Genomic DNA, 23,096 nt, shown 5'->3' with positions numbered 1-23,096 from the left:
AGTGCGTACATGCATAATAATGTGGATACTCCCCATATACACCCCTGGTTCACTACGTAGTTTCCACCTAGTTTCAGCCACTCCCAGTACACCCAGGGAGTCACAACATGGATGCTACACCCAGAAGTCAGGTGCCTGGAACTGCCATCTTGCTACACCCACTGATGGCAGTACACCTCATAAGACACACCCCTCGTAATGGCTCTTTGTTCAAAGCTCTCCACCCATCCCCGGTGGGAGGTGTTCTCTGGTATATATGACTAACACATTTGAATAAGTATAAAACAGTATATTTGTTTACTCAGCTATCCCATAAATGCAAGTCAAAGATAAGTAAGTGAAACTTTTACAGAATTGATGAATAGAAAGATATCTATTCACATAAAATCAATTGGTATTTTAGAAGTCCTGCAGCATGATATCATAAAATAGAGGAAGGTAAATATATATCTTTGTACTGTGTTAGTTAATTTAAAACAAAAATTGTAAATGACTTACCCCCACTGATGTCAAAATGTATCAAATCCATTTGTAAAAAGAAATAAGGAAAAATGTATAATGCATCCAATGTAGATGTGGGAAATTGATGTGTTCACTGCTACGTCTTTGTTATAACAAAGGATGAGTTTTTTTTCTTCTTTCTCTCTCTGCTTTTAAGAGATAAGGATGGAATGTGTCTTTCCCCAATAGTGACGTAAGTTTGGTTTAACCCTTAGAGTTCAGGATTTCCCATTTTTTAGTTTACTGCTTATACCTGAATAGGGAATATTAGATTTCATGGGATGTACGATTTAATTTCTGTGTTGTTTTGTTTTTTAATGGCGATTTATTTGAACAATATATTTTTATTTTGTGACTCTATCACCTTTTCTGTTTTTACGATTATGTCTAAACAATTTCTATATTTTTGCAGGTTAGTGGCCCAGTCACAGCTGTCATTTAATCACGTCTCAGTTATTTCTATTATGAAAGGTTTTTCTTTTCTTTATGGATACAGTGTTTATCGTAAGGTTTTAAAATTCCCCAGCAATGTATATTGTTGTAAGATATACGTTATTTTCAGTGTTTGTTCATTTTAAGTTTTAGTATGTAGCTAATTTATTGTCTGCTGTTTTATTTTTCTTTTAGGGGATACCAGTATAAAAATTCTGAATTTTGTTACATTGGTAAATAAATACTCAATTAAACAAGGGGGGACACGAAGGTAATAATTATATTCTCCAACAGTAGAGGGCGCAGCAGGCATATTATTTAGGTTTTGAAGCTGACCCTTCCCCCGCAGGTTATGTTTATTAGATTACTATGAGGTATATCTGTTAACTGAAATGGGAAAAATCTTGTCCTATATGTTTATTTGTTTATTTATTTAGTATTTTCAGTCATGTGACGTATAGATGACCACTAACTGTATTTTGGTCAGAGTTAAAGTTATAAGAATGATCTAATGTATATTTTTTAGTTTTTGTTTTTATAGCTGGAACAAGATGTTGGTCGATTCTGCACTGGATATGCTGCTGTTTACACCACATGAGGTAGTCTAAATTTATATCACTCCCTCCCCTTCTATCGATACAGGAGGCAGTGACGTATTAAATGCCCTCTCTAGATGGGTAGAACAGGAGTGGGTAAGAGTTTTTAGATGTGTATGTAGGTTGTAGATATTTTTTTCCTGTTGTCAAATGAGCTAGGTATGCTGCAGAGAAAGTCTAGATCTGAGCTGACGGAATCGGATGGAGATCCCCGCACAGGTGCAGCTGACCAAGAAGCAGTGAACGGGCATAGAGTTGAGAGTCTTTCACCAATACCAACCATGCCTCGGTGACACCTGTCACATCGTTAGTGACTTCTGTCACTCCTTGTGTTCTTAAACTCCTACAGGAACAAGCGATACAACAAGGAATGGAGTGTGACATGCAGGGAGCCAGCAGACTGAGGAAGGTCTGTGGACAAAGGGTGGTAAGCTTTCTCTGCCATGAGAGCTCTTCTTAATGATGGCCCAGGTAACATCTGTGAAAGAAAATTGTCAGTGTGTGCTTTGGTGACACCAGGGTTCAGTACTCAGGTGGGCAGATTCACCCAGTCTTGTAAGACATGTGCCTAAAACGAAGTGAAAAAAAACTGTAAAGAATCCGCAGAAACACCCTGCACCTACTCTACCCATTTTTAGAGACTGCAAACTGATTATAGATGTATATCATGAGCACGTTGTATGCAAGTCTGTGCATGTTGTGTAGATTTCTCTCCAGGTTTGGTCAGAAGCATTCCAGTGCAGAAAACGACATTATTGTTGAGCAGCACATGAAGTTGGTATGTAAAAAAAATGTGTTTACAAAAAGTGTATATTTTACAGAAAAGTGGAAACTAGTAAATCGTGTATAAAATGTATATGTTTTGTTTTCTTTTCGTAATAAACAGGTCTTTATGTAAGATGTTTTTTGGTTTAACACAGGCATGTACAATTTGCACTGAGTGTTCTGCTCATACTTATCCTTTTCAGAAAACCCTGTACAGTCTCAGACCAGCATTGCCAGAACAGTTAGAAGAAAGGACTTAGAAAACCTTGAGACATGGGAAAGTCGAACTACAAAGGGTGAGGACTCACCTAGGAGTCCTTGGTCTCAAACCGGTGAAGAAAACCCCTTTCCCCTTTCCGCCCATGTTTCAACGTTCAGTTAGGCAGGTTTTTCAACAGATCTTTCTACCTCTCTTCCTAAGGGAACACAATACCCTTAGAAATCAGAAATGGCAGAAGTAAGTCTTTAGGGGGGACTGTTGAGGACAAGAATTGAGTATACAAAAATACTTAATTCAGCCACTTCATAAACTCAGGTATATAGTTTAGTAAGATTTAAACTAACACACATATCTATGCATGTCTTTGTTCTCTTTTACTCTTTTACTAATACGTTTATACAGGTATATTGCATATTCAGTGTATTCTCCCTTAAAACAATATATATATATATATATATATATATATATATATATAGAGAGATATATATCAGCACATGTATTCTCAAAGATGGCTGCCGTATCCTGTTTGCACCCAAGACAGATGGACAAAAGAAATTCCTGGAGTCTGGACTGTCCAATCAAAGAGAGGATATGCAGATCCTATACGTCATGAAAACCCGACCTACGATACTTGATTGGACTAAAACGTTTGTTTATACCCCCTTACTGCTCGGTCTAGGGTTTTTTCAAATAATAAAGACCACTTGGTCAGTGCCAGTCATGGAGATAGCTATAACTGACTTGCTGTCCGTTATTATTTAATCTCACGTGCACACATGAAATTTTAATTTGAAACAGCAGTCAGATCCCGAGAGATCCTTTGAGTCTCATCATCATCGTCATTTTAACCTTGACAGTATTGTCAGCATAAAATCCACAACAATGCCCGACCTCAAGGTTTCCCAGCAGAATATGGCCAAGATGAGCACATTGCTTCAGTATTATAGTTTACTATTAATATTCACATGCCTATTGTAGACTGTTTGGGTGTTACAGAGGTTAACATGGGTACTATGATGCAGCCCCACAAATATCAGTCAGCTTTAAGTTTTGTTTAACAATTTGTGGTAATAGCTTTTCTGTCATACCTAGCCATTACTTCTCATGAGCATCAATAAACCTTTAAAATCTATAACCCTGTTGCTGGTTTACACATTTTTCTTCCTTGAGCTATTTTGTTAGGTATGAAATACTGCATGACATGTACAATTGTACAGTAATTTTGGCGATCATCTTACCTTGTCATCTGGGAATAACCAGACACCACTAATTGTACAGTGTTGTTGGAAAGCGTCTTACCCAGATACTCTCCTGGGAATAAAAATTAAGTTCTTCTGAAAGTCAATTTTTTTTTTTTTTGCTGAATTCAATGACCAACTGTTTACTTAGTGTATAATTCAGTACACCCTTTAGCATGTACATTTCTAACAAAGTAATCAATCTTGTTTACTGCACATACCAGTGATCTTCATTTTTCGGCTAATTGGTGAATATGATATTGGTGTTGGAAACTGCAACAAATTTTTGCACTATAATTTTGGACATTTCATTCCACTTTTACAAAAATCTATCAATATAGGCATAAATTAGCTAGAAGAACAACTTTAAAAGGGTTAAAGCTAGAAAAGGAAATAAAAAGTGGTGCAAATCCGTGCTTGCTCATAGCAAGTGCAGATTTAATTTTATGGCTTGAAAGCAGACACAAATGCGCCAAGTTATTTAAGAGATGTGTGCCCCTTATAAAATAAATTTTAAAGCAGTTTCCTCACAAATAAATTTAATTTTAATTAATCTTGGAATAAAAATATTTCCATAATTGTATGTGATTTTAAAAAAATGATGCATCATTCCTATCTTAACCTACTACATACCTTAGTCAACTGTGACTGCGATAGTTTAAAAAAAACTCGGCATTCAGGAGTATGCAAGTTTAGAAGGCAAAATGTTTTTTTATTGTGCAATCCAAAAAATTGCAACGTGATACAATTATTGACATTTCAGGTATAACGTACAGACCTTCATCAGAATGTTTGTTGATTGCAAAGAGGAAGAAGTACAGGGTGAGCCATTTATTTGGATATACCTAAATAAAATGGGAATGGTTGGTGATTTCTACTTCCTGTTTGTGGCTCATTAGTATACGGGGGGGGGGGATTTTTCAAGATGAGTGGTGACCATGGCAGCCATTTTGAAGTTGGTGATTTTGTATCCAACTTTTTTTTCCAATGGGAAGAGCATCATGTAACACATCTAACTTATTGAGAATTTCACAAGAAAAACAATGTTGTTCTTGGTTTTAGCATAACTTTATTCATTCATTAGCTATTGACAATTGTATGACCACTTATAAAATATGTTCAAAGTGCTGCCCATTTTGTTGGATTGCCAATGCAACCCTCTTCTCTCACTCTTGACAAACAAATAGCAACACTGCAGAAGAAATGCTAGCACAGGCTTCCAGTATTCGTTGTTTCAGATGCTGCACATCTTGAATCTTCACAACATAGACAATTGCCTTCAGATGACCCCAAAGGTAACAGTGTAAGGATGTCAGATCGGGAGACCTTGGTGGCCATTCAACTAGCTCATGATGACCAATCAACTTTCCAGGACTCTTTTCATGTAGGAATGCTCAAACCTGACACTCATAATGTTATGGTGCACCCTGTATACAACAGCAGGCGTTCTATGATGTGCAACAGCTGTCTATGTGGACAGCACAAAATAAATTTTTGCCTTCTAAACTTGCATACTTTTGAGTGCCAAGTTTATAATACTATTGCATTAAGGATTGGAGCCCTACTAATGCACCCCTTTACATGAGTGACATACACAACAAGCTACACAACATCTAGATATTTATGGTAGGTAGTTTGCTCCTCCCTCACCTCATTCAGGGTGCTGATGGTTTTATGACAAATGAAGGGCCTACAATGACCTTTGGGATTGCCAGTTATAGTGGCCTGTTAGATTTTCTCAAAAACAGGGTTTAACAGGCATCCATTAAGTGTAAAGGCCCCGTCACACGCAATGACATATCTAACGATATATCGCCGGGGTCAAGGATTCCGTGACGCACATCCGGCATTGTTAGCGATGTCATTGCGTGTGACACCAACGAACGACCGTTAATGATGGAAAATACTCACCAAATCATCCATCGTTGACACGTTGTTCATTTTCAAAAAATCGTTGATTGTTGAGGTCGCAGGTTGTTCGTCGTTTCCGAGGCAGCACACATCGCTACGTGTGACACCTCGGGAATGACGAACTACAGCTTACCTGTGGCCGCCAGCAATGAGGAAGGAAGAAGATGGGCGGGAGGTTACGGCCGCTCATCTCCTCCCATCTGCTTCTATTGGGTGGCCGCTTAGTGATGCCGCACGAACTGCCCCCTTAGAAAGGAGGCGGTTCGCTGGTCACAGTGACATCGCTAGGCAGGTAAATCCATGTGACGTCTCCAAACGATATTGTGCGCCACGGGCAGCGATTTGCCTGTGACGCACAAACAATGGGGGCGGGTACGCTCGCAAGCAATATCATTAGCGATATTGTTGCATGTGATGAGGTCTTAAGATTGACAAGTCCAAAGCACTACAGTACATGAGTGTTGCAATGTATTAGACTAGCAATCAGAATAATCAGTTATCAAAGGCCTAGTGAGACTAAAAAAAGTTTTAAACTTAATAAATAATGAAAACAGTAATACCAATCGTAATTCTTACTATCACATTCATAAAAGTCTGAACTATTGATTTATAAAGTTATTTAAACACTGAAAACTAAAATAAATCGAAATGCAACACTTTTGACTTTCTTTCAGTCAACTTCATTCCCACACGAAAATACAATAAAATGTGATCAGTATGTCATATATATCCCAAAATGATATTAATTACAGCTACAGCTGGAAACACAAAAATAACCAAAACCCTTAGTTACATCAATAGACACATTTAAAAAATTAAAACCTTAGAAATAAGCAACACAAAAAATGTATTTTCTTACAGACTTCCCAAACAATTTTTACTACTAAAATCTTTACAAGTTTGGTTTTAACATAATTGTACTGACATGAAGATTCAAGTGACAAACATACAGGGTTATGCTACATTCAGGAAGGACAGGAAAGACAAAAAAGGTGGTGGGGTGTGTATATTTATCAAATCTAACCTAAAACCTGTGTTGAATGATGACATTGGGGGGAACTACAACAATGTAGAGTCAGTATGGGTAAATGTACATGAGGAGGGGAATAATGGAAAAATTCTTATTTTAGTTTGCTATAAGCCTCCTAACATACCTGAAAAAATAGAGAGTGAAATGCTGGAACAAATTGAAAAGGCAGCTAATAATAATAATAAAAATCGGGTTCTAATTATGGGGGATTTCAACTATCCAGACATACAGTGGGACATAGAATCTTCTGGTTGTGATAAAAGCTGTAAGTTCTTATCTACTATTCCAGACAATTTCCTCTCTCAGATTGTAGATGAACCAATGAGGGGAGATAATTTGCTAGATCTGGTCCTGTCAAATAAACCGTGTACAGTTTCAGATCTACAGACCCGGGAGCACTTGGGCACCAGAGATCATAATATGGTAAGCTTAAAAGTAATATTCAATAGAACATTTTAAAGGGGAAATGCTAAAACCTGGAATTTTAGGAAAGCTGATTTCAACAAATTAAGGGAAGAGTTTAAATGTGTAGATTGGGACAAAGTCATGGTAACTGGGGATACCGAACATAAATGGGGTAAGTTTAAGGATATACTACTAGAGTCCTATAAAAGACTTATATCCTCTGATGATAAAATGTCCAGGAATAGAGGGGAAAAAAAAATAAAAAAATCCCGAACCCGGATCGTGCCGCCGGATTCCCGGGTCCCGGTCGGATCCGGATCGGACGCTGAAATCACGCGGATCCGGACTTTTACAGTTCGGGTCCGCTCAACACTATCCAGGAATAAGATGTAACCACTATGGATAAATAAGACTGTACAAAGTATAATAAAACAAAAACAATGGGCGTTTAAAATCTTAAAGGCTGAGAATACAGAAATAGCATTTCAGAAGTATAAAGATATCAATAGGAAATGTAAAAAAGAAATCAAGCAAGCAAAATTAGCTACAAATCGCCAAGGACATTAAAATAAATCCCAAAATCTTTTATAAATACATTATTGCCAAAAAGGAAAACAAAGGATAGTATTGGTCCCTTAAAATATAATAACAAGCTAGTTATAAAGGACAAACAAAAGACTGAGATATTAAATAGGCATTTCTCATCTGTGTTCACCAAGGAACTGACTGTATCAGGGATCATTCAACAAGTGAAAAATCAAAGTTCACCACCCGATGTAATTAATATAACACACACATCGCTATGTGTGACACCGCAGGAATGAGGAACCACATTGTACCTGCTGCCGCCAGCAATGAGGAAGGAAGGAGGTGGGCAGGATGTTCGTCCCGCTCATCTCCGCCCCCTCCGCTTCTATTGGGTGGCCGCTTAATGACATTGCTGTGACGCCAAATGAACCGCCCCCTTAGAAAGGAGGCGGTTCACCGGTCACAGCAACGTCACTAGGCAGGTAAGTAGTGTAACGGGTCCAAGCGATGTTGTGCGCCACGGGCAGCGATTTACCCGTAACACACAACCGATGGGGGTGGGAACGCACGCTAGCGATATCGGTAACGATATCAGAGCGTGTAAAGCGGCCTTTAGTGACCAAATGTAGAACTGGTGGAGGAAGATTGAACTAGATGTACCTAGGTCTTTTTTCAACCTAAGTAACTATGTAACTAGGTAACTATGAAGATTCAAGTGGTAGGTTACTTTACCAGCACAATGAAAGCCATAAATACAAAACCAGAATAACAGTGACATTTTTATTTGTTCACAATTTTTAACTCACTTGGAATTTTTTTTTTCATTCTTCAGAATGTTATGAAGTGAAAAGAATAGTATTATTCTAAGCTACAACTCATTCCACAAAAAAAAACTGATTTACCAACATCAAAGAAAAAAATAAAAAAAGTTTTGGCTCTTATAAAATGGGGAGGAAAAAACAATAGAGCAAAAATGACTACCAGCCTGTCCAGAAAGGGTACAAAACACACCAGTTATGCATTAATAAAAATAAACAAAAAGTACACATATTTGGTAATGATTGATGCACCCGGAATTACTCAAACTATAAAATAGCTACTGTAAAAAAATAAAAAAAAAACACAGAAATAAAGGCTTCTTTTTTCATCATGCAACCGAGCAAAATGTGTGATAAAATATGAACAAAATGCCATTTATGAAGATAATTGGATTCACTTACGTCTGTGCAAAACAAGAACATTTTGCATGGTCTGTGATGAAGGTGCATATGTATGTGTGTGTGTCTGTGTGTGTTCTACATGTGCAGTGCCTATGCTCTCTATGTAACAACTGGATAGCACACTGACAGCATGAGCTGGTATACTTACTTGTCTCCGGCACTGCTGTTACTTCTGGGACCACGGTAAATGCAGTGAATATGCAATCAGCATAATAAGTGCTGGAAACAGGTAAGCATAAAAATTCTTTATTTTTATGTATTTTCTCTGGTACATGTCACACTGATGTTGCATGGATCACATCAGTGTGCAGTCCGTATGAAAACCGTGCTGCTAGTAGAAATCAGACATGAAAAGCTCCACACAGACACATAGTCCATGTCAAAACATGGATGTGTGCACAAACCCAGTGACTTTAATGGGTCTACATGTGTCCGTGTCTCCGGTACGATTGAAAACAAACGTCACACGTACCGGAGACACGGATGTGTGAATTAGGCCAAAAACATCAACTCATCCTGCAAAAAACAAGCCCTTATATGGCTCTGTTGGAGGAAAAATGAAAGTTAAAGCTCTTAGAATATGGGAATGCAAAAATAAATTAATTTTTGTGGCAAAAGTAGTGACATTCGGTATTACTGTAATTATACTAGCCCAAAGAATAGTGGCCTAAATAAAAATATAAAGACAATTTGTGAATTGCTCTTTATTTATTAATGATGTCTTCTAAAAATAGAAATAGAAAGTGATTCAAACATGTTATGTCCGTCAAATTGGTAGAAAAAGAATCTGCAACTCATCATATGAAAAGCAGTGCCCATAGCTCTTTAAAAAAAAGTATAGCTATCAAAATATGGTAAGGCAAAATATAGTTCTTTGCAATAACATATTTTATCGTGTAAATATTGCATAATACAGAAAAATGTATAAATCTGGTATTGTACTAACCCAAGAAATAATGTTGTTTTATCACGATAAATGCTATAGAAATTTTAAATTAAATTATTAAACTTCTGGTTATTTATTTTGTATCCAAATTATCAAAAGCTTAATAAGGCAGTTTTATAATTATCCTGTGCTCTAGGGTGAGCGCTCACTGTGGGTGTCAGGCACAGAGTAGAATATGTCCATATATAACGCGTGACACATGCAATCAGACCAATGGGTATCTGATGCACTACCAAAAAACATCACGAAAAGGGGGAAAAAAATGGGATAACGATACAACGGAGGTCCCTGCCGCTAGGGAGATTGGTGAGGGAGCACCTCCTGCACTCACCTCAAACTGACTCCTGAGCTCACTAGCGTCACAATACAGATTCTTTCAATTTGTTGGTGAGCAGGATACCTGGGTCCCTCATCTGGCCCTAAACTCACTCTGTGTAGTGAGTAGGCCGGTGAACACACTAGACTCGCCACTCAACTAATAAATATGTTGGGAAAGGAAAGACAGACGGGAGAATAAAAAGAGGGATGCAAAACACCAAACATCCTCTTAGCAGATGGACTCAACAGTAGCAGGTGGATGGGCACAAGAGAATAACTCAGCGTTCCTTCCACCAGGCTGGCCAAAGTAGAAATGGATTCTAACAGCAGCAGGGTATGCTGGGAAAGCTCCCGTGGGCCCAAAGCAACAACAGCTGACCTGCCCTGCTCAGAGCTGCTGGCAACAAAACTAAAATTAACTGAGATGCCAAAGGAAAGGAAACCTCATTTTAAATGAGGAGACTAGATGGAGATGGGAGGCTCCAGTCTTAAGGCTGCCATTAGTCTCAAAACAGCAGGGAGACGCCCGTGACAGTGGGATATATATCTAAAAGCCTGAAAAACAGGATTGAGACAAACCCTATCAAATCTTTCAATATGGGGAAGGCAAAGTCATTTGGACTTCACATAGCCTTTGTTGATTCTGTCTCAATGTGTTTTATCTTGGTCCTATTTTCTTAGGCATGCACAAAAACACAGTCAACTATGCTTTTGATTAATATTATTATTTATTATTATAGCGCCATCAATTCCATGGCATTTTACATGTGAAAGGGGTATACATAATAGGAACAAGTACAATAATCATAAACAATACAAGGCACAGACTGGTAAAGGAGGATAGAGGTCCCTGCCTGCGAGGGCTCACAGTCTACAAGGGATAGGTGAGGATACAGTAGGTTAGGGTAGAGCTGGTTGTGTGGTGCTATATCAGACTGATGGTTACGGCAGGTTTTAAGCTTGTCGGAAGAGATGAGTCTTCAGGTTGCTTTTGAAGCTTGTCAAGGTAGGTGAGAGTCTGATCTCTCAGATTCTCAGATTTCCTGCCTAAATCATGTTTTTTTTTTCAGATTTAGCGGGAAATCCCAAAGTAAATGTTAAGCATAGAGCAAAGCACATAATAAACAAGTATTAATGAACATAGTATTAAAAGCAATAAAAATGTATTTACCTCAAAGTGATACTCTGCTAATGGAATACGTAGTCCATAATTGGATTCACAAAAAATTACCCCGTTTTTTTAAATGATATCCCTTAAGAAAAAAACACAAATTCTATTGCAATTCTTGTGGTGAGAAACTTTTGATTGGGCACATAGCAGCTCAGGAAAGATGGGTTCTCTTTTTGGAGTACACATTTACTTATGTGGTTTCTCACGAATAGTAAACCATATATTTCATTGGAAACATCAGTTTCTACAAATGGCCAGGCTAAGAAGGGAAAAAGTACTATTTCACTTTTCAAGCACAATTTTAGCTGTGGTTTATGAATTTTTGGACAAGGTAAATTAGTTGCAATTTTTTTTTCAGCTCTAGTTTAATCATTAATTTAATTCATTTAATCAATCAATCAAGCATAATTATTCATTATTATGCTAGTTCATTCGTTCATTTATTTAATAATTTTAAAAAAATAAATAAATAAATAATGCTGTGCATGTTGCTGTTGTTACAGTTATTTTTTTGGTTGATTTCTATTTTTTAGTTTCTATTTTTTAATTTCTACTTTGCATTCTTTTGTAGACTTTAGCGTCATAAATTAGTTACCAGATTTGTATTCTGTGCATTCATTTGGCTTGACATATGTTACAAAAATAACATTTCTTACTTAACGTAAAGGTCAGGACTGCAGCTAACCATGGCTCAGCCTGAGGCAAAAGTAGAATCACATCTTCACAATATACTATTAAAAGGTTTTAATATTTCAGTAAAATATATAAAGTAAATAGATTCTGATGTACAGTCTCTGACAGAAGTTCTGTCGCTTATCCATGTTATGTAAATAAAAGCTTATAATTTACTCTTTTGAAAGCTGAAACCCTCCCAAATTTGTTTTAGGTTATGAAAATAAAATTGCTGCAAAGCTGAAATAATGATCATTTAATGAACACAGAAAGGTCAGATTTGGCAAGACAAAAGTTTTGTCACCTTGTCATATAATGCACCCAATCCTACTTTATATCCTCACCTGTGCTCACTAAATTGGCACAAATAATGGAGTTGCCATTTCTGAGGCAGCTGCGGCCTGCTATTTTTAGGCTGAGGAGGGTCCAATAAACATTTACCTCCCTAGTCAGAGAATACCAGACCACAGCTGTCTGCTTTACCTTGGCTGGTGATCCAATTTGGGGGGTGCCACATTTCTTGTTTTAAATTATTTAATTTAATTTAAAATAACAGTGTGAGGTGCCCTCTGTTTTGGATTACTAGCCAAGGTGAAGCTTCCAGCTGTGGTCTTCAGGCTGCAGCCATCTGCTTTAGCTTAGCTGGCTACAAAAAAAGGGGGGACCCCACGTCATTTTTTTTAATTATTTACTTTTTGGCTAAATACAAGGCTAAGCACTCTTTAGTGCCACTTGAAAGGCTACAAAAAGCAGGGGAGTGGGACATTATATCTATCTATCTAGCTATCCATCCAGCTATCTATCTATCTATCTATCTATCCAGCTATCTATCTTTCTAGCTTTTGATTGCATGTAACCCGCTTTCCATTTTTTTTGCAGTCCGGAAAAAAAAACACAGAAGGCACACGGATGTAAAACGGACCGTATACAGAACGGAAAAGATACGGTTGTCAGACAGATGTGCATTGTTTAAAAAAAATTGCCCTGTGGGGTGAGCCATGGTTGATGCAGGAAGTCCCCATCACAAGAGCCTCCAATGATAAACAGTAGTTAGCTTGCAGTAGGAGTACTGCCCTGGTTTGTCTGCCAGTGCACAATGTGCATAGTGTTTACAAAAATTAGCACTATGGTCTGATTCATGTTTGATGCAGGAAAGAAACGGCTTAATATGGCAAGGGGTGGACGTTAGTAGCAGTAGTCAAAATTAATATTTTGGGGGAATGTAGTTTGGCTTGCTCTCATCTGGAGGGATTGTGGAGAAATCCAGTCCTTGTTGAATTTAATCAAAGTAAGTCTGTCTGCATTTTCTGTTAAAAGAAAAAGGTTTTGGTACCGTGTTAGCCAGTTCAAAAATGTCAATTGTCATACCATGCCTGAGGAAGAGACCTGAGATGTCTCGAAAGCTTGCTTTATAACATCATATTTTATTTTTATTTTAGTTAGCCATTAAAAGGTATCAAAACTACAAAATTTTAATTTTGTTTCTCTCACAGAGAGCAATCAATCATTTTCTGTTAGTGGCAGGAGCGCCTATCAGTGATGATTTCCCCTTCCCCAGCAGAACTGAAAACACACTCTGACATCACATTAGCAGCCTGCAAGGCCAGCCCCTCCAAGGCATATAAGAGGTCGTTCCAAGTTTGCAGCTTGGACACCAAAAAATTTAAGGGAACTGAAGTGTCAGAAAGGACACAGGTATGGTCACTTAAGTTCCCTTTAACCATGTTGTGCAACTTCTCCCTTCTTGGCATTGCTAAAGGCACAGGCCCTTGCTAATGTCCTGGTTTATTGAAAAAGGCCCAGTTTGCGCACATTTTCACCCACCTCTGTTGGACCTGGTGTTGGTGTCTTTCCCCATTAATCGTTGGTGTGTAAAAGAGTTGGTAACTCTGCCACCAGTGTTGTCTGAGGGTGATGTTTTCATCAACTGATCTACAACAACTCTTTTTAAGGATTCCATTGTGCAACCCTTTGGTGACTCCAAAAGGAGAGAAGGAAATTTCTCCTTGTACCATGGGTCCAGAAAGGTGGCCAACCAGTATGAGTTGTTGTGTAGAATGTGTATCACACGAGGGTCTTGCCAAAAACACTTACACATGAACTGTGCCATGTGGGCCAAGCTGCAAACAGGCAAAGGTTCTGTATCTCCACCAGGAGGAACAACACCCATCCTCTCCTCAGGCTGACTCGCCTCCTCCTCCTCCACCTCCTTTTCTCGAGCCTATCCATGCTGGACAGACATGAAGCTGAGGTTGAGAGTCCCCTGTGTAGGATGTTTGAATGTTTTCATAAATTTCTGAACAACTAGGTTCAGCACATGAGCCATGCATGGCACATGTACCAACTTTCCACCTTTAAAGCCGTCACCAGGTTACGCCCATTGTCGAAAACGACCAGGCCGGGTTGGAGGTGCAGTGGGAAGGGCCACTGTTCGATCTTCTCTTTTATACCGTGAAAAATCAAATATGAAAATAGAAAAACGGGTTTTTTTTTCCCTGAGGAAGGAGACGGTTCCAGTCTCTGAAACGCGTTGGAAATGCTGAAATAAAAAAGAAACTTCTTCATTAATTCTGTACCAGTGGTTTTTTAGCGCGGCTAAAACCCGTTTTTCTATTTTCATATTTGATTTTTGCTGTTTCACGGGGCCGCTGCTTTCTAACCAAGCTGACACTCACATGCGATTTCAGGAGTTGTGACTGGCACAACCTGATCAGGTGAGTGTTACCATACCTTTCTGTCATTTCTGGTTTACCGGATAAGACCCTATTTGCGCCTTTTGTCTCCCCACCTCTAGCACTTTTATACCGTGACACAGCTCTGATGCAGTGTGTGCTTTGTGACCTAAACAGATCAGCTACAGCAGAGCATGTTGTCGCTATGCAGATGTGCTGCTGCATAGCTCCCAGCTTGGCAGTGATGGGGAGGGTAATTCAGCAGTGGATGAGGAGCAGGAGGAGGAGGCAGAGAGGAGACAGGAAGTGGCATATGATGAGGCGGAAACGCTGGTAGAAGTTGGGCCTGCTATTCTTGGTGTGGGTAGGATGTGTTATGTTACAGTTTGCGAATTTGTTCCAAGCTCCAAAAGGTTAATCTAGTGTGCCGTGACAGATATGTATCGTCCCTGTCTACAACAACTTGTCCCCGTGTCTGTTGTTAGGTGGACTTTCCCGGTTATGGCATTGGCAAGAGCACAATTGAGATTGTTGAACATGTTCTTGTGTAACGCGGGGACAGCACAACGGGCAAAATAGTGGTGACTGGGAACACTGTATCATGGGGCAGCCACAGCCAAGATATCACAGAAACAGTGTTCCCACAATCCTAAATGGCAACATCTCCACAGCTAGCAATTTGGCAATGTGCGAGTTTCGGTTTTGTGCCTGTGGATGCATGGCTTGGTATTTACACTTCCTTTCCAAGATCTTAGGCACAGACAACTGGATGCTTCCCTGGGACAAGGAAGTGGATGTGGTTGATGTTTGCTGTTTCTGTAAAATTGTCGCTTGTGGGCAGGATATATGAACGCCCGCTTCCTGGACAGCAGATTGATAAGGATATAGCACATGGCAGTGGTTTGACCTGCAGATACAAATTTTGTACCCTGGTGTTCTGCCAACCTACTGAGATGCTTGGCTGCTATATGGTTCCGCATACTGGTGGTGCTCAGGTTGCCTTTGACTTGGCCTCTGCTCAACTTGGTATGGCAAATGCTACAGATTACAATGCTTTTCTCTGAATGACTTTCAGACAAAAAATTTCAAACGGTGGCTGAACGCCCCCTTGCCCTGACTTGGGCCATCGTGGGGTTGCTCTTGGGAACAGTTGACCACGTTCTCATTCTGGGAAAACCACTACCCCTTGGTGCCTGTGTTGTGTTGGTGCTACATATCCATCTTCCTCTATGTTGCTGTGCTGGCTTTGCATGTCAACAGTCCAGGTCGGATCAGTGGACTCCTCATCGACCACCTTATCTTTCATCTCATCCTCCTTCCCACTTGAGGTTGTAGGGTGACCTGATGGCAACTGTGTCTCATCATCATCGGTCTCCACCTCTGGAGACAGTGAATCATGTTCCTTAAACTGGCTTTCTTCTTGCCGTAGGTCCTCAAATACTTGCGCATCAATGCCCACCACCTTGTCACATCCCTCTTCAATGCTGCATGGTGAGAGGCCAAAACCAACGAAAGAATATGTACATAACAGATCCTCAGAGTGGCCAAGCTTGGGGTTATATGTCTCCTGTGACTGATGATGGGAAGAGGAAGGAGGACCAGGCTGAGGACTGGATGGGCCAGCCTTATGTGTATCCACCGTAGACTGTGTGTTCCTGGAAGATTGGTTGCTGCTTGACAAATGCAAAGAGGCCTTGTCTGCCATCCAAGACAGAATCTGCTCTCGCTCCTTTGGCTTCCACACACGTTTACATTTCAGACAGGGAAATTTGGCAAGGAACATAGTGGATGCATCAAGCTTCTTCTGACCTGACACAGACTCCGTGCCTTGTCACCCACCACTGACAACACCTCGCCCACGTCCAAGTCCCGATCCCTTAAGAACTGCCTTTTTTCTCATTTTGGGTTTTGCTGACATATTTGCAGATGTTGATAGCCCAAGCCAAGTAAAGTTTGACCCCAAAAATATTGTGGAGAAAGTACAAGTGTACAACTGGGTACTTTGTACCATGCAGCATAAAATAGTAGAGTCCTGCTTTGTATTTGCAAAAGCCACTAGCAACGTATGAATGTGGCTTGCTGTGGATAGACGGCACAAGTCAGGCTGTGAAACCCTATCTATTGTGGAAACAGGAACGGTTTAATTAACTGCAAAAGCCTCTTGCAACGTATGAATGTGGCTGATATGGATGGACAGCACAAGTCAGGATGTGAAACCCTAACTATTGTGGAAACAGGAACGGTGCTTTACTGTATCAGGCAGCAGTAGATGCTAGAGTGCTGCTTTGTAATTATTTGCAAATGCCAATAGCAATGTATGAATGTGGCTGATGTAGACAGACAGCACAAGTCAGGCTGTGAGCCCCTAAATTTTGTAGAAACAGATCCCGATTCCCTACCTAATCCACAATCTATTCCCTCCCTGTTGTAACTTTGTTCAGTGCTATCAGCTCTTAAAAAAGCTATTGTATTCAGGTTTCTGGACTATGGTACTATGGTATGGAAGTGACACACACTGCTTTAAACACTGCCCCTGTTCAGAAATGTGTCCCTCTGAACGCTAAACTGACCTATACTGCAGGCAGCCCTGAAAAGGGCTTTTTGTGGTATTAAAAGGCCTACACTCTCACAGCAGCTGCTTGCTCTATCCCTACTCTGATACAATGCTGCATGTGTGCAAAATGGCAGCGGAAGGTCTTTTATAGACCCATGACACTGAGCGGCCAGCCAAACACAGAATGCCACAACGAAGATGGCTGCAGCATTACTGTGATTGGTTAAGAAGCCCAGCATGTTTATTCGATGCAAATCAGGTGCCAAAACGGCTGGGCGGGACATCCGAATATAGCGTGGCGAATACACCATTACTCGCAAGATAACGTATAGCCCAAATACTGTACTATGCTGCGAATACAGAATAGTAATGACTACATTCGCTCATTACTAATCTTTGGTAAAAATCCTCATGTCCCCCAGTCATTTTCAATTTACATGGTACATGAGTCGAGCCCATCTAAACGTCCTCAAGTACCAAGCACCCGAACATGGTAGTGCTTGCTCATCACAACAAGGGAGCTGAAGATAGTTTTTAAAATAGTTAAAATATTTTGACAAAATAAAATTAAAGAAAAACATTTTGGCAACCCAGCTTACCTTCCCTCTATGGTGTAATAGTGATCTTTCATCTGGAGGATACCGCACGGAAAGGGTGAAAGCAACACCCAAAAGGTTAAGGCCAAAAGAAGAGGAAAAAATCCCAGCGGTGATTTAATTTCCATAAAATATAGCCTTTACTCAAAACTCCATTAAAAATCTATTTAAAGATCATATCAGCAATAAAAGGAATACAAGAGTGGAGGTATGTGCACAGGTAGCATCACAGATTACGCATTTCAACAACTAGTATTCGCCTTCATCTTGGTCTATATGACTCATATGGGCCAGGATGAAGGCGAATACTAGTTGATGAAAAGCGTAGTCCGTGACGCTACTTGTGCACATACCTCCACCTTTATATATATTTTTTTATTGCCTATATGAACTTTAAATAGTTTTTAAATACAGTTTTGAATGAAAGCTATATTTTATGGAAATGGGATCACCGCTGGATTTTTTCCTCTTCTTTTGGCAATAAAATAAAAGACTCAGATGTGGTGAGTATAAGAATTCAGCTGTAAAAAGTTTGTACAGCATTGGAAAAAAGAGTTTCACTTTTTTCTAAAAACAGTACCAATCTTGCTATGAACTTTCTCAAGCTTTGCACTTGGATGGTTTGTTAGCTGAATCGTGTCTAGAAAACTGATTGCTATAGACAGACCTTCTAATAACCACAATCTTTACTGTTAGGTGTTCCACCAGAATATCTAGCAGTCTCAGGTTGCTAGTAAAAGTTTATCTCAAAGCAAAATTTAACTGTATTGAAAGTAAAGAAAAATATAAAATATAAGTGAGCTTAAATGGAATTTTAGGTAATTCATACTTATAGAACAATTAGACAGAATGAATTAGAGACAAACTTCATTATTGCCAATATGTACGCTTCACTCTGAAATGCTACAATATTAGAGAAATCATGTACTATGATGAGGGAGCCACGAACAACATGACTCAGATAAACAGCATTGTTGGGTCCTGCCTGTTTCTCTGTGCTTGGATATGAGTGACAGAAAAGTCTCTCCTGATAAACCCTTAGTCAGAGAACAGTCAGTAAAGCAAAGGCGAGCAGGAGAAAAACAGCAATCAAGCACTCCATTGACTGGTCATCTTTATCATCTCATTTTTCAGCCCACCTTACATCTCTTTATGTTTTCTTTGAAATTCATTGAGACTGCCTTAAGGTGGCTTTACACGGAATTTGTGATGCACATCCGGCTGCTCTAGCGATGTCATTGTGAGTGACACCTATTAGCGATTTTGAATCGTTGCAAAAACATTCAAAATCGCTAATCGGTGACATACCCCCCTCTTCACAAATATCGTGTGACACCGCAGGAATGACAAACATCTCCTTACCTGCGTCCCGCCAGCAATGAGGAAGGAAGGAGGTGGGCGGGATGTTCGACGAACTCGAGCCTTTTGCTTCAAGTAACGCTCGAGAACGGTTCGATCAACAAAAGTGTGGCTTTTCACAGTAAGGCTATGTGCACACGTTGCTGTCTGCATGCGTCCTGCATCCCCAGCACAATCCCTCTCTCTTTCCTACTCACCGATCATGGGAGTCTCGCTGCATGGCTGGCACAAATCTGCGGCGTTCTTTCCTCTTTTGAAAATGGCTGCCGCTTCATTATTTTCTGGGGCGGCTGCAGAAAGCTTGGGCACACTGAGCTGCGGATTACAATCCCCAGCTGCCTAGTTGTACTTGGCTGGACACAAAAATTGGGCGAAGCCCACATCATTTTTTTTTTTTAAATTATTTCATGAAATTCATGAAATAATTTAAAAAAAAAAAGGGCTTCCCTATATTTTTGCTTTTCAGCCGGGTACAAATAGGCAGCTGGGGGTAGGGGGCAGCCCGTAGCTGCCTACTGTACCTGGCTAGCATACAAAAACATGGCGAAGCCCACGTAATTTTTTTTTGGGGTGGGGCAAAAAACTCCTGCATACAGTCCTGGATGGAGTATGCTGAGCCTTGCAGTTCTGCAGCTGCTGTCTGTCTGTATGGAGGAGAGCAGACAGCAGCTGCAGAACTATAAGGCTCAGCATGCTCCTGTAATACTATTGTATGTACTGAGGATTTCGATTGCGTTAGGGCAATGACAACCAGAGACGAGTTCTTGGTGCAAAAGACGTTTTATAATATGTAACCGCAATATGTGCACAGAACAGAATATACACAATAATATGTAACCGCAATATGTAAACAGAACAAAATATACACAGTAATATGTAACCGCAATATGTACACAGAACAGTATATACACAGTGGAAAATAAACACAGTAAATACCTGCTGGGTTCAGAGCAAAGGGGAATTCCCGGGGCCGCGCACTGGACTCCCCCAGGGAGACCACCAGGAGCGAACCCCTATACAGGGGTTGTCCGGCAATCACCCCAGAAGGCCCAAATGTACAGCAGCCGGGACACAAAAGGGCAACAGATATAGTCCAAAAAAATGTCCGTATGTGATGTGAGTCCTAGGGTGGATATGAACGGAAGGGACCGGGCAGAAGTGCCGACCAGAGACGGCAGACAGAGTCCGAGCACAGTTGGATGAAAGGTGAAGTCCAGAGCTGGTGTAAGGTGTTTCAACCGGATCCAAACAGGAATCAGGAGATGAGAGCAGCAGGGCATGAGTACACAGGAAGCAGTATACTCAGGCAACTAGACTAAGCTTAGGGGCTGGCTTTTAAACAGATGAACAGGAAGTAGGGCAACAGAACAGAAAACTCCATGTTAACAAAGGGCAAGATCCTTAAAAAGAAAACTGGAAATCCCGGAACTCTGACAGTACTCCCCCCCCCAGAAACGGCCTCAGGACGGATCAGGGCCAGGCTTGTCCGGGTACCTCCAATGAAACTGAGCAACCTTCCGGGGCGCTCGGATGTTACCCACAGGTTCCCAAGAATCGTCCTCGGGGGAGTACCCCTGCCAACATACCAGATACTGAAGCCGATGCCGATGGAGTCAGGAGTCAATAATGTCCTCAACCACGAACTGCTCCTGGCCATCAACCATCACCGGCGGAGAAGGAGGCACGATACGACCATGAAACATATTAGGGGAAACTGGTTTTAGCAGAGAAACGTGAAAGACCGGGTGTACCTTTAAATTGTGCGGCAACCTCAGCCGACAGGCCACAGAGCTCACTATCCCGGTGATCTTAAACGGACCAATGAATTTCTGCCCCAGCTTCTGCGAAGGAACACCTAATTTCAGATTTTTGGTAGATAACCACACCGAGTCCCCTACCTTATACATGGGTGCCTGATTCCGGTGAGTGTCTGCCGACTTCTTGTAACGCTCCTGAGCCGAAGCAAAAGAGTCCTTCAAAACCTCCAGATTCCGTCGTAGCTCCGTCAATCTGTCCTCCACCACTGGCACCGAAACCGCCACCGGTGACCTAGGCAAAATATTCGGATGGAAACCTAAGTTAGCGAAAAAGGGCGTTACCTTAGTGGAGCTGCTCAGAGTGTTGTTATATGAGAACTCCGCCAAAGGAAGCAGCTGCAACCAATCGTCCTGCAGATGGCTGACACAACATCGTAGGTACTGCTCCAGGGTTTGATTAGTCCGTTCGGTTTGCCCATTTGTCTGGGGATGGTATGCAGAAGACAAATAGACATCAATATGGAGTGCCGAACAAAACCCTTTCCAGAACTTAGACGTGAACTGCACGCACCGGTCAGAGATGATCTCATCCGGTACCCAATGCAATCGAAATTTATTCTGGATAACCAAATCCACTGTCTCTGCGGCTGAGGGAAGACCGGTACATGGAATAAAGTGAGCAGCCTTTGTCAACCGATCCACCATCACCAAAATGGTATTGTTACTGCCTGAGATGGGCAACTCCACAATAAAATCCATTGAGATGGATCCCCAAGGGCGAGATGGTACGGGTAACGGTTGAAGGAGTCCCGTAGGAGCCACACGAGGGACCTTGCACCGGGCACAAACCACACATGAGTGGACATAGTCTTTCACATCCTTTAAACAGGTAGACCACCAGAAAAAATGACTCAGAAATTCCTGCGTCTTCTGTACCCCCCTATGACCTGCCAACACGGAGTCATGGACCAACTTGAGAACCTGAAGTCTTACAGCCTCCGGGACATAAATATGTCGCTCTCTCAACCACACACCATTCCGAAGGACAAGAGTCACATCACTCGGGGGGGCAGCAAGAAATACGTCACCATCATAGGCCAGCTTGATGTCCTTCCACAAGTCCTGGTCCCGGATTACTCCAACAAAATTGGCATCTGATAAAACGGTCTGAGACGGGGTTCCAGGCACGGAGTCCATGTCGTGGATTCTGGACAAGGCATCGGCTTTCCCATTACGTGACCCTGGACGGTATGTAACGATAAAATTAAACTGGTTAAGGAACAGGCTCCAACGGGGTTGCCGTGGAGACAGGCACCTGGCAGATTTAAGGAATTCTAGGTTACGATGGTCTGTGAGAACTATCACTTGTTGCGCTGCTCCCTGTAAGTGGTGTCTCCATTCCTTAAAAGCAGAAATAATCGCCAACAATTCCTTTTCCGCAATGTCATAGTTCTTTTCTGCAGGGGACAACCGGCGAGAAAAGAAAGCACACGGGTGCAAGAGACTCTTGTCCCCAGTCCTTTGTGAAAGGATAGCCCCTAATGCATAATCGGAAGCATCGACTTCCACAATAAAAGGGAGTGCGGGATTCGGGTGTATTAGTATTGGTGCTGAGGTAAAACAAACCTTGAGACGATTGAAAGCTTCCTGGGCCTGGGCTGACCACACAAACTTCTGCCCTTTTTTGGTTAACAGAGTGATAGGACGGACGATCTCTGAAAAGTTACGGATAAAGCATCTGTAAAAGTTAGCAAAACCGACAAAGCGTTGTACCTCCTTGATGTTTCCCGGTTCCGGCCAGTCTAGAATTGCCCGTATCTTGCCAGACTCCATGTTCAGTCCCTGAGGAGAGATGACATATCCTAAAAATTGTATCTTTGAGCAATGGAATTCGCACTTCTCCTGTTTAATATACAGGTGGTTATCCCTCAGACGGGTAAGTACTGTCTTGACGTGCTCCTGGTGTTCCTGTAGGGAATCAGAAAAGATCAAGATATCATCCAGGTAAATCACCATGAACTGGTCCATTATATCCCTAAAAATATCGTTGACTAGGTGTTGGAAAGCCGCTGGAGCGTTACAAAGTCCAAAAGGCATCACTAGATACTCATAATGTCCATACCGACATCTGAACGCTGTTTTCCACTCGTCCCCGGGACGTATGCGGAGTAGATTATATGCCCCACGGAGATCCAATTTAGTAAA

At 41.0% G+C, this 23,096-nt stretch overlaps 1 protein-coding gene across 2 annotated transcripts in view; it reads right to left on the bottom strand.

Annotated features, from left to right (window-relative positions):
- Positions 1 to 23,096, bottom strand: part of FSTL5 (follistatin like 5) — a 1,179,512-nt gene that overhangs the window by 383,919 nt on the left and 772,497 nt on the right. The gene's annotated exons all lie outside the window — the stretch shown is intronic.

This window comes from Anomaloglossus baeobatrachus, chromosome 1, assembly GCF_048569485.1.
Source record: "Anomaloglossus baeobatrachus isolate aAnoBae1 chromosome 1, aAnoBae1.hap1, whole genome shotgun sequence".
Lineage (NCBI taxonomy): Eukaryota > Metazoa > Chordata > Amphibia > Anura > Aromobatidae > Anomaloglossus > Anomaloglossus baeobatrachus.
Note: the sequence above shows the minus strand (reverse complement) of the source record. Positions and strands in the feature narration are given on the sequence as shown.